Source organism: Blennius ocellaris, assembly GCF_963422515.1.
Source record: "Blennius ocellaris genome assembly, chromosome: 5".
Taxonomy (NCBI): Eukaryota; Metazoa; Chordata; class Actinopteri; order Blenniiformes; family Blenniidae; genus Blennius; species Blennius ocellaris.
This window is the reverse complement of record NC_137654.1, coordinates 5,091,814-5,111,644: the sequence shown is the minus strand read 5'-3', so window position 1 is coordinate 5,111,644 and position 19,831 is coordinate 5,091,814. Positions and strand designations below refer to the sequence as shown.

Genomic DNA, 19,831 nt, shown 5'->3' with positions numbered 1-19,831 from the left:
GCTTTATTGAAGCTTCATTTGGTCATCACTACTCACAATGCACCTCTGAAGGGAGGTCATTGTATTTTTCAGGTGCAGTGGGTAAGCAATGCTAAAAGCAAAATGCATATTGAAGCTGTCATGAAAGCTTCATCAAGGCTGGTGCACTAACACACCGACACTCCATCTACTTCACCACACTGAAGCCTCTTCTGCTGATCGTAGTCCTCTAGTCATCCTCCATGAGTTGTATGGTTGGATAGGGTGTATCAGCCTGCATAAGAGAAACATTCAAAAGTACATTGCAACTTTTAACTAATCTAAGTAAGCTAAGTCAACCGGTTTCTTGAATTGGACCTTTTCACTGTAAACTAATCTGATATATCAATGTCTCATTACAGCCTCTTAAATATGGAAAATTGTCAAATCCAATGTGAGTTTAAGAGACACGTGGACCCGTACAAGAATTAAGCTTTGTTCTAGACCAAATCACATTTTAAACTGGGACTGACTGAAATGGCTTTCTCAAACATGGATTATAATAGTCTCAGACTTGTTCTAGTCTTGAGTTAAATAATCTCCTTTTTTGAGCTAATCCAGGTCTAAATCAAGATTAAAATTAAACCTGGTCAGAGTCAGGTTTAACTTCAGATTAAAGGCTTTTGGCCTCACAGTGCATGGTGAAAATGGATTCCAGAGACATCAATGATGCTGAAAGACACAACAACAGCAATAATACATTATATTTGTAATTTATATACATATATATGTATATATATATATATATATATATTAATTTTTTTCTAATTCTCTGAATTAGATTGGCGCTGCAACTAGATTTGCAAATTTGTGAATTCAATACTTTTAAGACTTTTTAAACCTGCCCTGTCTAAAGAGCAGTCTAATGTTGAGCGCACTCGTCTACTGGTTATTCATCACTTTTAGTTTTCACTTTCCTCTTTGCAGGTCTCATACCTGTTTCACAAAGCTCGCCTTGCCTTTCGCCACTGTGGCGTCGTGGACGTCAAAGCTGAGCAGCGGCCCTGTGGGAGCGAAAACAAGTCTCTTTTCACAAAAGCTTTGGTTGATATGAAGATGAAACCACTATGTGGTTCTGTTGTAATTAAACTGTGCAGGCCCAGAGAAAGGTCACTGTTAAATAGAGGAAGAATCTCAATGCACAGAGACGTCGGTGCAGAAACTGATCAACACTTCAATGATCTTTAAGTTCAGATTTCTTCAGCAACATGCTGCAATGGAAAGTGAAGGAAATCAAGGTTAAGAAGAAATCTTGTTGGCTTCCTAGCCGTTGTGTTTACGCTGACGTGCAGAAGGAAAAACTCTCTGAAACTGTGTGAATAAAATTTGACAAGCTGATAGAAACATAGCGTAAAGAACTGCAGTCTCTTAAACCTCCACAAATACAACTTCACTATGCAAAAGTCAAGTTTTGTTCAATTTTGAGACTTGATGACACTTCATATATAAAAATATCAACTATCAAAATAATCAGAATTTGTATAAATCACATTGGTTCATGATGAATGAAGGGCACAGCTTCCTCTGACTGAATGTGTTTAGTCTGTTTCATATAAAAGTAATTCAGCACCAAGAGGTGGAATACTGAGAATATCCATCAAGTCAAATTTCTGCTGTAAAGAAGGTGTTTTGATGATTTTATCGCTGTAAAAAGTAATGAAAGACCAAAAACTTGATATGAAAACTGTCTTTATTTTTTCAAAGCTTGAAAACAATGATGATGAAAGAAGATGAATACTGGTGAAGTCAGTTTGGTTTGACGATGGAAGAAAGTGAAAGAGGGTGAATGACAGAGGTGAGATCAGGGTGAGAGTCCCAGTGAGTCCGCTCAGGACTGGGAACACTGGTCTCTCCTCAGTGTCTCTCTGAGGGGAGTCTGGGAGCCCTGGGTGGCCTCACAGGTCACAGAGCCCACCTTCCTCCACTGGTCTGCAGGGAGCCTCAGGGTGCTGCTCCAGCTGTAGAGGCCGTCCTTCTGCAGCACCGCGGGGCTCCTGCTCTGCTCCCAGCTGCTGCTGCTGCTGTCGTCCACCTTCCAGCTCAGACTCCAGTCTGAGGGGAAGCCCTCGTTGGCCAGGCACATGAGCGTGGCCTTCCCCTGCTGCAGCTCCTCTCTGGAGGGGGGCAGCACCGTCAGGGTGGGGCGGCTATCACCTAGGAGACACCAATCAAATTAGAGGACAGGGAGCACCCAGCTGTCAATCGAGCAGCACACACCTGGACAGCTTTAGTGGCAGAGAGCTGATTTTGTCCTGGAAGAAGTTGCTGTCAGAAGGTTTTTCTGCTCCAGCAGTCACTCACTCACACATTGTTTCACTTCCCTTTAAGAAGCCTCTCATGCACATCAGCACAGAGACAATCATCCAACACTTTGGCCTGAAATACCTCAAAACTACACTGGAAGGAACAGAAAGATGAATATCTCAACGTTTCAACGGTTACTGTTGATTTGCATAGTTATCAGAAAGTTTACACTTTATAACTTATGAGTGGAAACTTTAACAACATGAACTTCAAATCTATATTCATATTTTCAATTATTCGGAGCAAAATGTAAAAAAAAAATTGAAAATTATATTAAGAGGTTTTCATAATTTTCAAACATTTATCAGCAGCTTTTCTATTTTACTATAAAATAACATGAATTGTAAAGTATGAACAGAATCAGAATTGGGAAATGAGAATAAATCCAGCTGTGATGAAGCGACGCTCAATAAAACAAGAAGAATGAAGCCGGCACACATTACAACACAAACACATTTCAAACAGTGAACATGTCGACTAAAACTCAAAGACAGACCAGTGCACAAAAAAAGTCAATAAATACACGGGTCAGTGTAAAAACACCGTCAACATGAGATGGCAGAGTGAAAACAGTGTGTTACACAGCCATCAGTTTCTAACTGAGCACATTGAAAGACTGATCATATCTTTTGTTTTGTCATTTAATCCTGAGGAGATTTTAATCCAGTTTAAATTTTAAAACTATTAACTAATAGGCAATAACTTTTCTCTGTGATCAAATTTAAGTGAAACACAGCTGAGCTAAACTACATGAAATCAATGGAGATTAAAACATTGATCACGACAGTAATTATTATTAAAAAACATCTTTCTCATCGCAAATCATTCAAAACAAGGTTTAAGAAATGGATTTAAAATATGTAACTGTCAGTATTAAAAGGAGAATAAACTTACTTCCAACATCCAGTCTGGTTCCTCCACCGAACGTGTACCACAGTGATACCAACTCATTGAGCCGCTGTACAAAAACCTCTGACTGTAGAGAGACGCCTCTCTGATTCTGAAACAAACAAACTCCCCAAAACTACTTTTACCACCTGATTCTAACGGAACACAATAGAACAATTCTTTCATCTGCAATGTCTACTTGAAATACATATATTTATATTACATATATTCTTTCTAAAGATTATTTTCTATTCTGTCCATTATGTCTATGTAAATGTTTTTATAAACGACATTGACAGAAAAAAAAAACATTTAAAAAACATATAAAGAATAGAAATATATGTTTAAATTTTCAATTTCTTTCCTAATATTGTCATAAAAGTTTGAGTCAAGAGTGAAAATGAGAGCAGAAATTGATCCAGGTCCCTGTTGGAGTCAGTCAGAACATTTCCATAGAGCCACTTTGCATCAGCAGCACCATGCTCCAGTGCTCTGGGAGAGTTTAAAGTCCTGACGGTTGAAGACTGGATGACTGACAGCCGTCCTTCATGACAACAGAAGACAGAGAAATCCTCCTCATCAGAAACATGAGTGTGATCTGCGTCCTCGTCTGGACTCTCCTCTGCTGCTGCTTCACAGGTAAAGTCCAGAGAATCAAACTCCTCTCCTCTGTGAACATCCGTCCCTCTGAAATGAAGCCCACAAAACCATGAGGCTGCTTTATGTTTCTGTCTGTGTTTCCTCAGAGTCCAGAGGCCAGGTCACAGTGACTCAGTCTGCAGCAGTCAGCTCTGCTCTGGGAGCCTCCGTCACCATCACATGTAGGACCAGTCAGGACGCTTATGTTGACAGTAGTGGTGACCACTATTTAGCCTGGTACCAACAGAGAGATGGACAACCTCCTAAAATGTTAATTTCCTGGACCGACTCTCGAGCATCAGGGATTCCAGATCGTTTCACAGGCAGTGGATCAAACTCTGACTTCACTCTGACCATCAGTAGAGTTCAAGCTGAAGATGCTGCAGTTTATTACTGTCAGAGTCTTCATGTTATCAACAGTCAGAAGGTGTTCACACAGTGAAAAACCGTCGTACAAAAACCTCCTTCAGTCAGACTGAACAGAAACTGACTGTTGCACAATGATACACTTCACTGAACACACACACACACACACACACACACACACACACACACACACACACACACACACACACACACACACACACACACACACACACACACACACACACACACACACACTTTAGAAATCTCGAACATAAAGTGAACTTATGAATTCATTCACTGAGATCAGATGTTTGTGCACCAGAGGCAGTGGTGCTTCAACATGTAAATACTTGGTGGTAAGATTTTATATCAGGTCTCATGAGCGCAGAGTTCAACACCATTTACACTTTTTTTCAATTGTTTACATGCAATTTTGAAAACCGGGTTCTTTTTTTCAAAATAGACTCACAATTATCAAAACACCACACTCAATTCGCATAATTCCTAGATTGTTTGCAAAATGACACACTTCAGTCAAAACATATACACATATTTGTGAAAATGTTATTAGTTTTCATTTAACCAACACAGTTCTCAACGATCAGACACTATTGCAGCCAGTTTCACACTGCTGTGATCAATAAAAAATACATTTGTAAAAAAAAAAAAATTGGGAATAGCATGTACTAGATTTTTGGCCAGACATTGTTATGTAAGGGATGATTTAGATGTCAAAAAAACCCACAACATTCTTCATGATTAGTTTGAGATATAGGGAGAATGTACACAAATAGGCCTGCTATAAACTTACCAGGCACTGCACAACACTGATGCTGTAGACTGAATATTTAGAGTGTTTATTTCAATACTTACAGTATTTCTTATCATAATCAGTTACAGTAATCAACCAACAATGAAATCAATGACACAAATGAAATCTGTAGACAAATAAAAATCACTGCATGAAGTACATACACTTAACTGATGAAAAACTACTGTAAAAGCCAGCAGAATACTGTAACTATTCATCTCTCCGTCTGGCTGGATCAGGCCATAAGATTTCATCCACATCACAGGCTATGTCTTCATTGGCAAGGCACCGTTGGAAGAATCACCTCGTGTGACGAATCCACCCTGCCACAGAAGCTGCTTTGATATGATCACAAGCCTGTTCCATGGCCTGAATGAGGGGCAAACGGTCATGGGGCCGCAGGTCGTGTACCTTCCACCGCCATGCTGAAGAAAACACTTCTATTGGATTCAGGAAGGGGGACTATGGGGGAAGGTATAAGGCTTCAAATTCAGGGTGCTCATGGAACCAACTCTGGACCAGAGCGGCCCGATGGAATGAGACACTGTCCCAAACGACAATGTACCATCTGGTTCACTTGGTTTAATGCTGTGACAATCTCGCGCCATCTGTAAAGAAATGCAAGTACTAGATTTGCATTATAGGGTCCCACATTTGCATGGTGGTGGAGGACCCCATGTTGTGGAATAGCAGCGCAAAGGCTGACGTTACCCCTCGCTGCCCTGGCACATTGGTGATTGCCCTGTGTCCAATTACATTCCTCACTCTTCTTCTTCTTCTAGCTTCTTCCATTTTTGTTGAAGACAGGTGAACTCACCTGCTTCCTCTTATAGCACACCTGAGTGCTGCGGTTTCAAATGAGTACAAGTGTGCTTCCACACCTGGTGAATGTGATTATCCAATATGTTCATTAGTGTGGTCATTGGCAATCTGAGGCTTTGTAATGACAAGGAAGTAAGCTCACAATCCTTCTCTGTGTCTACGGTGTGAAAATGTGTGTAGAGTTTTACAAATCACTGTGTGTAATGGTTTGCAAAAAGAGTGAAGCAGACATTGTGTGTCATGTTGTGTAAATCTGTGGAGGTGTTTTGCTTCTTGGAGTAGATTTTGCATATTGTGTGGACATTTTTATTTTAGTGTGTAAACACTCATAAAAAACTGTAAAGCTGGCACTATTGGCTGTTGATTTACTGAGAAGTATAACACAACCGACACAGACACTCTAAAACTGATGAAACTGCTCCAGGAACTTGGCCACTTTTCTGGTTAAAAAGTTGACATTGATAAAACTCAAGCATTCAGTTTAACTGTGACCCCCCACCTTCAATCAGGATAAAGACTTTTCAGACTCAAGAAAAGAAAAGATGGAATGGGCCTTCCCTGCCTACAGGACAACTACCATGCAGCTCAACTGAGACCTGGAGTCTGTCTATGTTCACCAACATACAGCATCATGGAAGGAAATAGAATCTACAATGATGAATGAAGTTCCAACAACATTTCAAGTGAGCCACAGAAAAGTCCAAGGAGAACAGGACATTCCAGAAGACTCCATATCAGGGAGTTGTCTGAGGTCCTGGCAGGAAATAGTGAAGGTCTGTAGATTAAGACAAGCAGAAAATATCATGAGGTCGTGTGCTCCTGATACAGACTTTACACCAAATAGAAGACATTGTAGATTTAAGACACAGATCTAAAGAGATTTAACTCCCTGGAAAGACAACATGAACTAAACCAGCTGGACTTTTTACAACCATGCTTCATTATGACATTGAATGACAATGGCTGTAGATGTTGGTGGTTAAAAATAAACAAAAAGAGAACTTAAAGAAAAAACCCCACAATGTGTCACCAAACAGAATTTGAATGAATAATGATTTAATATTGTTTGAACAGTAAAAAGTTTGTAAGTCCAAACAAAACTCGCCCACACACAGACCGACAACCTCCTTGAGGCTCTCCTGCATCTCAGTGTTAACTCCCGTCTGTCACCTGGTGTGTCCGGGCGCCTCCTCCTTTATGGGCAGAGAGGTGAGGCAGCTCAGCTGATTCACATCAGGGGCTTCATCACCTCTCTGCCACAAACACGTTCCATTTCAAATTGTCCAATGAAATCCAACTTGAAATATTTCCACTTATATGCATAAAGTGTTTTTCAATCAAAGGACTTTAAATAAAACGGGACTTTTTAACCTCTGTTCATACATTGAGGTGTGGATTGAAAAAGTCCAAGAAAATATCAGTATTATTGATTGTGGTTGTTAAAAGCTTGACATCAAGAATCACAGTAAAGATTGAAATTTATCCTACAGGTCAGAGTCCAGTCTGACAGGAAGTCCTCCTCCTCTTTCCTTTGGGAAGTCAAACTCCCTCCTGCAGACTGCAGCTGAAGAAGCTTCCACTTCCACTAGTTTGTTCTAAGATTGAATGAAACTGCTATGAAATGTTTCACATCCGTCTCAGAACACCGTAACCAAGACAACAGTGAGACTTCACTGGTGAACCATGGAACAGACTGGTTTCACTGCAAAAGAGAAAAAGAGCAAACTTTGTGCTTCAGCCTTCAAACTTTAAATAATGAACAGAAGCACCAAACATTCATTCATCACGTTTTCTTCAGATGCCAAATCATTTATTTTCCACGTAAAGTGATTAAAATATCAAGATTCCAAATACTAAGAAATATTTTCTAAAATACGATTTGCAAATTATTCATGAAAAACGTCCTAATATTGTCATAAAAGTTTGAGTCAAGAGTGAAAATGAGAGCAGAAATTGATCCAGGTCCCTGTTGGAGTCAGTCAGAACATTTCCATAGAGCCACTTTGCATCAGCAGCACCATGCTCCAGTGCTCTGGGAGAGTTTAAAGTCCTGACGGTTGAAGACTGGATGACTGACAGCCGTCCTTCATGACAACAGAAGACAGAGAAATCCTCCTCATCAGAAACATGAGTGTGATCTGCGTCCTCGTCTGGACTCTCCTCTGCTGCTGCTTCACAGGTAAAGTCCAGAGAATCAAACTCCTCTCCTCTGTGAACATCCGTCCCTCTGAAATGAAGCCCACAAAACCATGAGGCTGCTTTATGTTTCTGTCTGTGTTTCCTCAGAGTCCAGAGGCCAGGTCACAGTGACTCAGTCTGCAGCAGTCAGCTCTGCTCTGGGAGCCTCCGTCACCATCACATGTAGGACCAGTCAGGACGTTTATTATAATGGTGTTGACCACTATTTAGCCTGGTACCAACAGAGAGATGGACAACCTCCTAAAAGGTTAATTTACTGGACCGACTCTCGAGCATCAGGGATTCCAGATCGTTTCACAGGCAGTGGATCAAACTCTGACTTCACTCTGACCATCAGTAGAGTTCAAGCTGAAGATGCTGCAGTTTATTACTGTCAGAGTTATCATGTTATCAACAGTCAGAGTGTGTTCACACAGTGAAAAACCGTCGTACAAAAACCTCCTTCAGTCAGACTGAACAGAAACTGACTGTTGCACAATGATACACTTCACTGAACACACACACACACACACACACACACACACACACACACACACACACACACACACACACACACACACACACGCACGCACACTTTAAAACCTGAAATAGTGACGTAAACCAGATAATCTCTTGCAGAACTCATCCTCTACACCCTCCTTCTTGGCAATATCATAAATAAACAACATCTCAATTTCCACTGCTATGCAGACAATATACAGATCTACATTTCAACCAAATCTTTCCCCCCAACAACCTGCTCCCCCCTGACCAACTGCCTCAGTGAAATAAAATCATAGATAAAACATGACACCTGGACTAAACTATGACAAATCGTACATGATAATCATCAGACCCCCACAAAACACATTGACGACTTCACCCTGACCATTGGAAACTCCACCTGCCTCCATCACCTCACACCAGTAATCATGGAGTTATTGTTATAGACAGCAACCTCACCTTTGAACAACACATCAACCAGATCACTCGGACCGCCTTCTTTCAAAATCATGGCCCACCTTCACAACTCACTTTCCTTCTCTGCTGCTGAAACCCTCATCCACTCATTCATCACGTCCCAAATCCACGACTGCAACAACATTCTCCTCGGCTCATCTTCAAAAGTCCTTTAATAAACGTTGGTGTATCCAGAGCTCTGCTTCTCGTCTGCTCACCCATGGAACTCCTGTGAACACATCACCCCGTCCTCCTGAACCTCCACTGGCTCCCTGTCCTCCAAATCATGTCACTCACATGTCTCTCTCTGTCTCTACTATCATTTTCTCACCTTCTATCAACGTGGTGGTGTTTTTCCCCCTCTGTTGAAGGACCTGGTTATGACTGTCTCAAATTTGGCGAAATAGAATTAAAGTTCAATTGAAGTGGAATATGGTACTTTCTAAATAATAACAGATGGTTTTTAATTCTTACATTATAATTTAGGTAAATCTTCAGACTAAATCAAAGCATCTCTAAAAGATTAGATTTTATCAGTTGCAAAAGGAAATAAGTCATGCTAAGATGTACAATTTAAATTTTTCTATTCAGTTTCATGTTTAACTGAAGAATTTTTAGGTTATTTATGAAAGGAAAGTACCTGAAACATCACTCTACTTTTAATCAGCTTTACTCTGCATCTACGTCTCCTAAAATCTTCTGTAGTAAACAAAGAGTTGAAATGTTTAATCAGAACAGTCTGGACATTCACAGTAATTCATCAGAGTATTGATTAACCTGATATCATCAGGAAGAGACAGAAAGTCCAACATTGCTCATTTACTGCAGTAACTAGTCATAAAATCAACATTTATGCTGATGATGATGTTTTTTATCTTAAGAATTCAGTCACTCGACTAACCAAAGTCAAATCACCATTTTAAGACTTGATGACACTTCATATATAAAAATATCAACTATCAAAATAATCAGAATTTGTATTAATCACATTGGTTCATGATGAATGAAGGGCACAGCTTCCTCTGACTGACTGTGTTTAGTCTGTTTCATATAAAAGTAATTCAGCACCAAGAGGTGGAATACTGAGAATATCCATCAAGTCACATTTCTGCTGTAAAGAAGGTGTTTTGATGATTTTATCGCTGTAAAAAGTAATGAAAGACCAAAAACTTGATATGAAAACTGTCTTTATTTTTTCAAAGCTTGAAAACAATGATGATGAAAGAAGATGAATACTGGTGAAGTCAGTTTGGTTTGACGATGGAAGAAAGTGAAAGAGGGTGAATGACAGAGGTGAGATCAGGGTGAGAGTCCCAGTGAGTCCGCTCAGGACTGGGAACACTGGTCTCTCCTCAGTGTCTCTCTGAGGGGAGTCTGGGAGCCCTGGGTGGCCTCACAGGTCACAGAGCCCACCTTCCTCCACTGGTCTGCAGGGAGCCTCAGGGTGCTGCTCCAGCTGTAGAGGCCGTCCTTCTGCAGCACCGCGGGGCTCCTGCTCTGCTCCCAGCTGCTGCTGCTGCTGTCGTCCACCTTCCAGCTCAGACTCCAGTCTGAGGGGAAGCCCTCGTTGGCCAGGCACATGAGCGTGGCCTTCCCCTGCTGCAGCTCCTCTCTGGAGGGGGGCAGCACCGTCAGGGTGGGGCGGCTATCACCTAGGAGACACCAATCAAATTAGAGGACAGGGAGCACCCAGCTGTCAATCGAGCAGCATACACCTGGACAGCTTTAGTGGCAGAGAGCTGATTTTGTCCTGGAAGAAGTTGCTGTCAGAAGGTTTTTCTGCTCCAGCAGTCACTCACTCACACATTGTTTCACTTCCCTTTAAGAAGCCTCTCATGCACATCAGCACAGAGACAATCATCCAACACTTTGGCCTGAAATACCTCAAAACTACACTGGAAGGAACAGAAAGATGAATATCTCAACGTTTCAACGGTTACTGTTGATTTGCATAGTTATCAGAAAGTTTACACTTTATAACTTATGAGTGGAAACTTTAACAACATGAACTTCAAATCTATATTCATATTTTCAATTATTCGGAGCAAAATGTAAAAAAAAAATTGAAAATTATATTAAGAGGTTTTCATAATTTTCAAACATTTATCAGCAGCATTTGTATTTTACTATAAAATAACATGAATTGTAAAGTATGAACAGAATCAGAATTGGGAAATGAGAATAAATCCAGCTGTGATGAAGCGACGCTCAATAAAACAAGAAGAATGAAGCCGGCACACATTACAACACAAACACATTTCAAACAGTGAACATGGCGACTAAAACTCAAAGACAGATCAGTGCACAAAAAAAGGCAATAAATACAATGGTCAGTGTAAAAACACCGTCAACATGAGATGGCAGAGTGAAAACAGTGTGTTACACAGCCATCAGTTTCTAACTGAGCACATTGAAAGACTGATCATATCTTTTGTTTTGTCATTTAATCCTGAGGAGATTTTAATCCAGTTTAAATTTTAAAACTATTAACTAATAGGCAATAACTTTTCTCTGTGATCAAATTTAAGTGAAACACAGCTGAGCTAAACTACATGAAATCAATGGAGATTAAAACATTGATCACGACAGTAATTATTATTAAAAAAACCTCTTTCTCATCGCAAATCATTCAAAACAAGGTTTAAGAAATGGATTTAAAATATGTAACTGTCAGTATTAAAAGGAGAATAAACTTACTTCCAACATCCAGTCTGGTTCCTCCACCGAACGTGTACCACAGTGATACCAACTCATTGAGCCGCTGTACAAAAACCTCTGACTGTAGAGAGACGCCTCTCTGATTCTGAAACAAACAAACTCCCCAAAACTACTTTTACCACCTGATTCTAACGGAACACAATAGAACAATTCTTTCATCTGCAATGTCTACTTGAAATACATATATTTATATTACATATATTCTTTCTAAAGATTATTTTCTATTCTGTCCATTATGTCTATGTAAATGTTTTTATAAACGACATTGACAGAAAAAAAAAACATTTAAAAAACATATAAAGAATAGAAATATATGTTTAAATTTTCAATTTCTTTCCTAATATTGTCATAAAAGTTTGAGTCAAGAGTGAAAATGAGAGCAGAAATTGATCCAGGTCCCTGTTGGAGTCAGTCAGAACATTTCCATAGAGCCACTTTGCATCAGCAGCACCATGCTCCAGTGCTCTGGGAGAGTTTAAAGTCCTGACGGTTGAAGACTGGATGACTGACAGCCGTCCTTCATGACAACAGAAGACAGAGAAATCCTCCTCATCAGAAACATGAGTGTGATCTGCGTCCTCGTCTGGACTCTCCTCTGCTGCTGCTTCACAGGTAAAGTCCAGAGAATCAAACTCCTCTCCTCTGTGAACATCCGTCCCTCTGAAATGAAGCCCACAAAACCATGAGGCTGCTTTATGTTTCTGTCTGTGTTTCCTCAGAGTCCAGAGGCCAGGTCACAGTGACTCAGTCTGCAGCAGTCAGCTCTGCTCTGGGAGCCTCCGTCACCATCACATGTAGGACCAGTGAGGACGCTTATTATGGTGGTGGTAACCACTATTTAGCCTGGTACCAACAGAGAGATGGACAACCTCCTAAAAGGTTAATTTACTGGACCGACTCTCGAGATTCAGAAACTCCAGATCGTTTCACAGGCAGTGGATCAAACTCTGACTTCACTCTGACCATCAGTAGAGTTCAAGCTGAAGATGCTGCAGTTTATTACTGTCAGAGTTATCATGAAATCAACAGTCAGAGTGTGTTCACACAGTGAAAAACCGTCGTACAAAAACCTCCTTCAGTCAGACTGAACAGAAACTGACTGTTGCACAATGATACACTTCACTCAACACACACACACACACGCACGAACACACACACACACACACACACACACACACACACACACACACACACACACACACACACACACACACACACACACACACACACACACACACACACACACACACACACACACACACACACACACACACACAGATCTGCTGTCCCCAGGAGCCCCCTACTGGCAGCATTTGGGATTGCATCCAAAACCAAACTGTACAGATACATTCACATTAAAAATGCTCCATTTACAGGTTTTTATACGGTTTCTAAAACAATATGAACAAGTTCAATAACAAATATGTGATCACATATTTCTCGACATGGGATAGCACCTCTCCAGGGTGGAACACTGCTTTGTGCCAGATGTCCAGTGGGGTTAGCTCCAGCCTCCTGTTGCCCTAAATCAAGGGTCTCCAACAGGCAGCTCGCGAGCCCTAAATAAGTAGCTCGCCAACCAAATTGAAAATGAAATAAAAAAAAAGAAACAAAAGAAAAAGAAACAAAACACAAAGAATGGAGCAAACTCGATCTGGTTATTACAACTCTATAAATAGCCACACCTCCATCCCGCTACCTGTCCTAACAAGCGGTAGTTAGTGTGTGGACCTAGTAACCAGCAGCTATTTTATGCAAACGGAGTTACAACTTTAGGATAAAACAATGTGTGAACCGGTCCGTGGAAGAAGAAAAAATCACAGAAGGCCTACTATTGACATCAAGAGCTATGCAGCACTGAAGACTGATGACTCACTCAACTGAAACACTGGACACCAGGGACATGTTAATGTATAGAATGACATATATGGGGTGAGGAAAATGTAAGGAAAGAGGAAGAGCATTGAAAAGAGTACTAGAGAGGTTTATGGAGTCAAATAAAGAGTTTAGTGAGTTGATGAAAATGGAGCAGGAGTGGACAAAAGAAGATGTTCATGTTAACTTTGCTGCCAATTCTGAGGCTAAAAGGGACAACGGACACAAAGATGCTAAAGTACTACGGTCATGGTCCGTTAAAGTAGCAGAAAGAATGTGGAGAAGTGGTGGGATTGCAAAACCAATGCAACAGGAAGAAAAGAAATGAGATTGGAAGCAGCCGACAGTCAGGAAAAGGCCGACAGAAGCCATGAATAAAGGCTTGAGTATGAATCTTACCCAGCAGGAGCCTTTTGAACAGCAGAAGCAGCTGGACGGACCCACAGGTCCCGATAGTACAGCGCATGCACACGCACACAAGTATGTTCCAATACAGTCTGAGTACCATTGATTTCAATCCCTCTTGCCACTGCTAATTTCAAGGCACTTTGTCTCCTTCTCCATGCTGATCAGTGCGACAGTGCAGCACACTCAAGAGCAGACTCTCATAAAGCCACTACACTAGACTTCTTCTCCTGACGGACCACCCAACAACACATTCAACAGAGCAACGGAACCAAAAGAAGGAAGGCCAGTTATTGGACCTATGTTCGCATGTAGAAAATCATTTTCTTCTCAGACATAGAATGACACTGTGGTGCTAAAAAAAAGCTACCTGAGTAGAATATATATGTAAAATCCCAAAGCTCTCAAACAAAGGCTGTATGTTGATTTCCAGTTGAATCAGGATTTGAAAACCGGAGCTGTATTTCATGTGGAGCAGAGTTAATGAAAGGTCCGTCCACTTTGGGTTGGTAAACTCAGATATTAACTATGTTTTTGTTTGCGTATCTTTTTCACTACTTTTCCATTTCAGGAGAATGAAATATGGAAGGAAATGTCCATTCTGATCTCCAACATGCAGCCTTGTGATGTTTGGAACATCGTGGCCAGGACACTAACAACTACACTTCAGTGTGGCGCTTTAACTTCATTCACAATTGTATTTTCTCTGAACCACATTCATTCATTCTAATTTGAATTATAACATCGCTGCATCCTGCTTCACTTCATGGAGGCTGGTGCCAAAACCAAGTGACTTACGCTTAGAGTCATTCTGTTTGTTTTTTTAAATCTCCTCTAAGAAATGTCAATTAGATTAACTCAAAGGTATCACCAGTGGTACATTATCCACAGCATTCCTTCCTTTATACAACAAAGAATTAATCTATTACACAATTTCCCTACTTTTAGTTTGTATTTCACATCTGGATATTGCGACACTATAGAGAACAACAAGAGGAATATATAGGAGGCGTGTGGAAAACCCCCACACCCTCATGAACACACAAGCTGGTCCAAGATCTGCACCAAATTCCAGCCAGTGACTTATTATTTTCATTTGACACATGTTGAAGTGATTTTGACTCCATCAGAGCAGGCAGCCTTGATTTCCCCTGTGATCTCTGTTGAGAACCACTGGTTGGTTACAAGATCAAAAGCAGCAACACCAAGCAGCTCATGCTTGCTCTGTATGAACAGACTGATATGTAATGGATTGTTATTATCATGATATGTAAAAAATGTTTTGTTTCCCTTATAGAATATGTTGTTTCCCGCCCTTATTAATTACTGGGAAGAAAGACATACTTTATTAATCCACATTCACCCATCCTATGTCAAGCATGTGGTGGTGGGAAGTCACATTACAGCTTTGAGCTGATTTAATTATTTTAGCTCCTCTTTAGGTCGTCTTGCATGTTTTTCTCCATTTTAATAGTGATGACCAAATGAAGCTTCAATAAAGCTTCATGCACCACTGTCTTTATTTTCTAAATCCACTAGACGGCACTGTCTGAACAACAAAACACTTCATTGCCAGTCTTTCAGACTGGATCTGCAAACCAAGAGCGCCATCTGGTGGAGTCAGGAAATATAGAAAGTGGTTCATGAAGCTTTATTGGAGCTTCATTTGGCCGTCTGTCAGGTTTAGGCTATAGACATTTATTAAATCTGCAAGAAAGAACAAGACAACAAGGGTAAGTTTGTTTTGACTCGCGAGGAGAATGGACAAGAGAGTGCTTCAGTCACAACCTCCAACCCACTCTGAAGACTCTCTCCAACTTCCTCTCTTTTATTAGCGGTTCGAAGCTGGGGAGTGGAAGAAAGGTGAAAGGAAAGCACCGTAGTGGAAAATCACTAGACAAGCACAAGTGGGAACATTCAGTATGTGTGTGGCAGTTTCGACAGGACGTTGGTCTCCTGTTTTATCAGTCTCGGTCAGCGTGTTCCTGCAAGTATTCAAAATACAAGATTAAACGCTTCAGATGATTTGGCATGAATGTGAATTAAGCATAAATATGGTAACTTTATGTAATAATATTCTAACACAATCACTAGCTTCAGGTGCTCCTGCATGAATCCTCACAGCGATGTTTCTGCGTTTTCCTCCTGGCGTTCTGGAAGTCCCGCGAAGACCAGGTTGTCCCGCATACTCCTGCTTTTAAGGTCCAGGATGGAGTCCTTCATCTTCTTGTTCTCCTGGGTCAGTCCTTCAGTCCCTGGTTCAGCAGGTCCACTTCACCTCTCAGCCCCTGGTTCTCTGCTGTGAGATCCGCCACCTGTTGTTGGCTGAATTCCAGCGACTCCCGAAGAGCTTGGAATTCACGGTGGAGCTCCTCCACCAGGGCGAGACGGACATGGAAGCTGGACAGCTTGGTGTTGATGCTGTCCAGGATGTCCTCCAACTGTTTAGATGGTGAAGGAGCTGCTGTTGGGGAGCTTTCAGCACGGCTCCTCTTCCACGATGACGTCTGGGAGTCTTCGACATGACCAGACGGTCGTAGCTCTCGTCCAAGTATGCTTGAAGGTCTTCTATGGTTTCCTCTTCCAGCGTTATAGTTTAGCTTCATTTACCCTTTGTTTAGTTTAGTTTGTTGGTTTTTCCCCTCTGTAGTCAGAAAAGTTTGCTTTACAAGCTGGTGGCGCCATGTTGGATTGCACTTGATTATGTCACACTGGAATCACTCACTGCACATGCTCTCCTCTCTGCATGCTCTCCTCTCCCCATGCTCTCCTCTCTGCATGCTCTCCTCTCCGGGTACTCTCCTCTCCGGGTGCTCTCCTCTCTGCATGCTCTCCTCTCTGCATGCTCTCCTCTCCGGGTACTCTCCTCTCCGGGTGCTCTCCTCTCTGCATGCTCTCCTCTCCCCATGCTCTCCTCTCCACGTGCTCTCCTCTCCGCTTGCTGTCCTCTCCACATGCTCTCCTCTCCGCATGCTCTCCTCTCCACATGCTCTCCTCTCCCCATGCTCTCCTCTCTGCATGCTCTCCTCTCCGGGTACTCTCCTCTCCGGGTGCTCTCCTCTCTGCATGCTCTCCTCTCCCCATGCTCTCCTCTCCACGTGCTCTCCTCTCCGCTTGCTGTCCTCTCCACATGCTCTCCTCTCCGCATGCTCTCCTCTCCACATGCTCTCCTCTCCCCATGCTCTCCTCTCCACATGCTCTCCTCTCCGCATGCTCTCCTCTCCACGTGCTCTCCTCTCCACGTGCTCTCCTCTCCACGTGCTCTCCTCTCCGCTTGCTCTCCTCTCCACATGCTCTCCTCTCGTCATGCTCTCCTCTCGTCATGCTCTCCTCTCCCCATGCTCTCCTCTCCACGTGCTCTCCTCTCCACGTGCTCTCCTCTCCCCATGCTCTCCTCTCCCCATGCTCTCCTCTCGTCACCCACCATACTCATTTACAGGTCACCGCCATCTTGAAATCGTGCGAGGTGTATGTGTGACCGGAAATGACGCAAAATGCCGCACAGGAAGTGACGTTCACATAAGCGACATACAGGAAGTGACGTATGGAATTACGACCCACAGTAAGTTACGTTCCGACCGAACACGCAGGAGGTACGTAGACGACATGAACACTTGAGAAGTGGCGTAGCGGAACCACTCGCCGGATATGACGCCAAAAAGAAGTCCTTCGCTGAAAAGACGCACATTTATCGTTTCTTTTTTCCAGTCTTTCGTATGTCAACAGAAGGAGGATTGTCTTCTCATCAGGTAAAGATTTGCCTTGTTGTCTCTATAGAAACGATCATCCTGCTCTAATAAGAAGCAGTAGTTTATCACTGTTAATGAGAGGAGGAGGAGTTTTGTGGTTAAGTTAGGAGCAATGAAAGCTTAAGTTGTTCTTTCTATCCTCCTTCCTTGTTTTGGTGTATTAAGTGTCATTTCTTGCCTTGTGAAAACTTACTGCAGTAACTTTTGGTGTGTTAAGAGACGAATGTGCCGACACTGAACTGCACCAGTAATCATATCATATTGTACTAAAATGTGACTAATAATTAATTAATTATAATCAGGCATCTTAATAGGAAGCATCTATCTGGGATGAAACCTTTTATCAGTGTATTCACATGAGAAAATTATTAAAGGTTATGAGAGAAATTTTAAATGTACAACATAGTGCAATGAATAATTTAGATGTTTGTCAATAAAGTTAAATGTTTAAGTCTGTGCCACACATACAGAGGACTGAAATTGCATTTCGCTTCACATCTGCCTTTAAAAAAGAATTTCACAGATTAGATTTCAAGGAAAGAGACGAACATAAGCAAACACTACAATGCTGTAAGTAGGGAAATTAGAATTACTGCCCATAAAAGGATAGGACATGAATTTAAAAAAAATTAAAAATGGAGGTCCTTCTGGAGTATAACAACAGTAGCAACCTTTTAATGAAACAGTTTTAGTGTTTAGGTCACCTGGAATGTTGTGATCCTGTTGAACTGATATTATGCTCCTGTAACTTGCCTGCGACCTTTCCTTCTCTCCTGCAGCCTCAAAACAAAAACAACAACACCACCGGACTGGACAAACTTGCTACGAGCCCAAATGTGTCCCCCAGTGAGGAAGCGTGTCCCAGTGTCTCCTCTATGAAGACACCGAGGACTCCTGAGGTTGAGACACCAGCCAAAACAACACAAACTGACCTGGTGAGTTCAACTCAGATTGAACTGCACATTTACAAAAGTCTCATATGATTGATCTTTGACTTATTTTTCTGTCGGGTGTTTTTCTTTTTAGACACCTGATATTGAATTATCCGAACTGTGTGGAAATGTCCATACCAAAGTTCAGAAGCACTCCATCAAGCTGAGGCTCCTCGGGTGCAGTATACCATTATGACTGGAAGTCTTCCTCGCTCTCCCAGCTTCAGAAAAAGACATTTTACTTTTTAAATAAATTGATAAATCAGTGATTATTCGTTCTCTGCGACTGTGTTTTTTGTCCTGATTGATGTGTGAAGAGTTATTTCCTGCTTTATCACTAACTTTGTTCTGTTTCTCTTATTTAAGGCATAAATAATCATGTCACCAACAGAGCCTCCTGCCACCATGATGTCTGCAGCAAGTGTTTTTTCTTCTTCTTTTATGTCTGCTTGTGGATGTCCTGTAAATATTCAGAGGTTGGAAGAGCCACACCGCTGAGAAGGTCATTGTGGGTTGCTGACAATTGTGAAATACCTAAATAAATTGTGACACTAAACAACAGATGCTGCTGCTGGTGTGTTTTATCCTCATGTTTTCCTTGCTGTCAATTCACCTGACTGAATGGTACATCAAGGCTTCATTTACAATGAGAAGAATTGACATATCCTTAGATATCACTCTGGTTGAGGTTTGTCAATAAATGCCCGATAAAGGGTAAAGTACTGAATATTCCTGAATTATTTCTCCCACTAAACTACTTGTCAAGTCTTCATGTAATTGGAGTCTTCGGTGTAAATATGCCAGTTTGTTGCCGCCGTCAACAGCAGAACAGGAAAGTACCATTGAGACGAAGATTCCTTCCGGAAGCACCAGCCTGCTTCTCCGAACTGAGGACGGGCTGACCGTCGTGGACTGGAACGTTCCTGCAGACACAATCCAACACTTCATGTCCTTTAAAAGGGGCTGTCAAGTTCAAGGACAAAACCTCAGAGAACGTTCAATATGGCAGAACCAGTGAAATGAGGCTTTGATTAACAAAGCAGAAAATGATTCCGTTTGTTGTACCTCAAAAACGTGATGTTTCAAATAGTGACTGAAGATTGCTATGTTAGGCTCCTGGTCACACCCTCTGCAGAGACACTGATGATCACCCATCTGCTTTGCAT

At 41.7% G+C, this 19,831-nt stretch overlaps 2 gene segments (V, D, J or C); both read right to left on the bottom strand.

The window, feature by feature from the left end:
* Nucleotides 1–948: 948 nt before the first annotated feature.
* On the bottom strand, nt 949–5,450 carry LOC308130141 (Ig lambda-2 chain C region-like). The segment is given in 3 exons: nt 5,438–5,450; nt 1,918–2,172; nt 949–1,022 (listed from the first exon to the last, which is right to left on the bottom strand).
* A 4,862-nt stretch (nt 5,451–10,312) lies between these two features.
* On the bottom strand, nt 10,313–19,831 carry LOC308130140 (Ig kappa-b4 chain C region-like). The segment is given in 4 exons: nt 19,792–19,831; nt 19,506–19,588; nt 11,684–11,813; nt 10,313–10,638 (listed from the first exon to the last, which is right to left on the bottom strand).